The sequence below is a fragment of the Petaurus breviceps genome, unplaced genomic scaffold (genome assembly GCF_028583685.1).
Source record: "Petaurus breviceps papuanus isolate PSGF00001 unplaced genomic scaffold, PetGlider_PUasm1.0 91133, whole genome shotgun sequence".
Lineage (NCBI taxonomy): Eukaryota > Metazoa > Chordata > Mammalia > Diprotodontia > Petauridae > Petaurus > Petaurus breviceps.
Window position 1 is genome coordinate 49,687,276 of NW_027187419.1, and position 3,140 is coordinate 49,690,415.

Sequence of the window (3,140 nt, forward strand, 5' to 3'; positions counted from 1 at the left end):
CCTTTTGTTTTTTTGTTTTTTGTGTTGTTTTTGTGTGTTTGGAGTGTGTGGGGGTGGGCGGGTCGTTGTGTGGGGTGTCCAATAGCCCTATAGAAGGGGGGGGGGGGGGGGGGGGGGTGGAGGTGTTAAGTGTCTGAGGCCGGAACCGAACTCGGGTCCTCCTGGCTCTGGGACCAGCGCCACTCACTGCGCCACCTAGGGGCCCTGTAACTGCACCCCATCTGTCTGCTGGCTCCACTGTTCCAGGATTTTTCCTGGGGCAATATTCTCTGGGTTTTTTCAAGTCTATAAAGGAAGGTGAGAGCTGCTTACTCTGCCATCTTGGCTCCCAGAAGTTTAAATAGGTGACTTCCTAACATTCTGTCTGTGGGCTGATGGCGGCCGGCACAGGACTCGCCACTCTCTCACCCAGTTCCAACAGATCCCGCTCCTGGGCTGAGAGGTCTGGGAATCGCCAGTGCTGCCAGTGATTCAGTCCCCTGCGATCTCCCAAAGATCAGGTCTGGGCTGGTGCAGCCTGCACGCTAGACTACGCTCCTCTGCCAGCCCTGCGCAACAGACCCTTCCTATCCACCTTCCAGGTTGTCTTGGCCAGGAAATCTACCACACTCCATCTCTTTGTGGATTCTGCTGCTCTAGAATTTGTTCAAATTCATTTTTTAGAAGTATTTGAAGGGGTTTCGGGCTCAGGTGAGTCTCTGCTTTCATTCTGCCACCTTGGCTCTGCCACAATAGTAAATGCTTAAAAACTTATATGCTGCATTGCATGAAAGTTCTTGTTATTTATAGACCACCTCCAGTCACAACTCTATTACTCCTATTGTCTGATATCCAGAGGTCATGTCTAGCAAAGACAGTTAAAACAGAAAATTAAGTCTCTAGAAGAACCTGGTGGGAGCAATCTCAAGAAACCTGGACAAAAATAGAAAAAGAAAGGACAGTGAGGCATTTCTGGTGCATGACAATGGGTCGGGGGTGATCTCTGAAGTAATTCTCAGCCCCTTCCTTTTGTTAAAAGAAGGGTCAAACTTTTACTAATACATGCTGTTGGGTTTGGTGCTGCATAATAAGAACCATACAGATCAAGTCCCTACCACTAAGACCAAGGGTAGATACATAAATGCAGATGTCAGCGTAAAGGATATGCTAATGCAAAAAGAAAAAAAAATCACTATAGGAATAAACTATAAAAGCATAAGCCTATGAGTCTAGACTTAGAAGTCAAAAAGGGATCTCAAAAGTCACCCAGTACAACCTTTTTATTTTACAATTACGGAAGCTGAAGTCATAGGTCTTCGTTGATGGTAAGTACAAAGAGATGGCAATAAATCATGCCTGTACCAGTAGAATAAAAAATAATAATGATCTATAATAAATATATAATAATAATCAATCATATCTGTAGCAATAGTATAATATATTTTATGCTGAGTAGACTGAACCAAGTGCCTCATTTGGATGAAGATGATTAAGAGCAATTATGGAAGCCCCATGTTCAAAAGGGCAAGGAAAGGGGAGGAGAATAGAAATTTATACAGTGCCTACTATGTTTCAGGCACGCGGCTAAGCACTTTTCACATTTTATCTCATTTGATCCTCAGAACAACCCTGTGAAATAGGCACTATTCTGATCTCTATTTTACAATTAAGGAAACTGAGGCCAACAGAGGTTAAGGGACTTGCCCAGGGTATCTGAGTATTTGAGACCAGATTTGAATTGAGGTCTTCCTGACTCCAAGTCCAACACTCTATTCAACATACCACCTAACTGCCTTGTGCTATGAAGAGAGTAGTGATAAATAAATCAGCCCTCAACCTGGATCCCTCACCAGTGCAAGATGTGACAAAGGGGAATCAGTCATTCATGAAGCCCATAAAAAATAAATGGATTTACAGATGCCCCAAGAACAGAGGACCCCTCGGTTTCATAGTGCCAAAGTTCATGGCCATCAATGTCAGAGGGCTCATTAATCAGTGCTTTACAATTGATTATTGATTGATTAGTAGCTTAGAGTTTTATTAATAACAGCAATAACCATTGTAACCAATTTCTAAAGGCCTCGTTTTAGAACTATTTTGTACAGGCCTTGGTGGTATCTTACTTAATAGGAGACTATGCATATCACTTTGAGTGAACCTGCCTCTTGAAGGAGATAAAGAAGATGAACAGAGGATGACTCAAAAATGGTCATATAGTACAGCGGAATGTGAGGTTGGGGACTTTCCAAGGATGTTGACAAATTCTGTGTCCATGTTATCATAGGCTCTGAAAGATCCCCTCTGCAAATCAGCATAATTATGGACCAATCACAGTCTTAGTTAAGTCGGTACCAGTTAACATTATATAATGAACTTACATCACCAGACTGGATAAAAGGATGCTCTAATTGTATGGGTTGGTCTTGGATCAGTGACAGATCATTAACCTCTATTACTGATAATTGCTAGTCTTACCAATAAATAAATCATGCACAGACTTTTGTGCCTCAGTTTCCCTTAATCTCAGATTTATTGCAACAATGCCAACCTGAATTCTCAATTGCCCAAGGTCTGGTGTGGCCCCAGTGGCCAAGGGTTCGGTGCTAGACAGCTCAAAGCAGCAGCTGATGGGCTGTCTCATCTGGGCAATGCATGGGCTCCTGCCTCCCTACATTTAATTGGTATTAAAGATTAAAAAGCAAATTACCAAAGCAATCACACAGAATCCACTTGTCTATATTTCACAACAGCTCCCGAGCAGTTTGATATTTACTGTCAGCTGGCATTTAATTACTGTGCCAGATTTGGAGGCCATAATTGACAGAATGCTGAGGACTAATTCTTTAAAAGGACGCTTTCCCCATACAAGAACACTCGGGCTCAGGGGTGATGCTGCCTCCTTGTTCTGAGGAGCACAAAGCCAGACATCCAAACAGATTGGTTCCACTCTCCCCTCACTCCTACTCCCATCCACCAGAAGGATGATTTGGGTGTTCATGCTTACTGTAGTTATAAAATTGCAAGGATCAAAAATAAGGAGACAGAATATTTGCCCTTTCTAGGCACCAAATCAAGCCTTCTCTAAACCCATAGGTGTCCAGGCTGGTCTAATTCACCTGAAAATTTGGGGGGAGATTGTCCCATTAAAAGTTCCAAGGTTA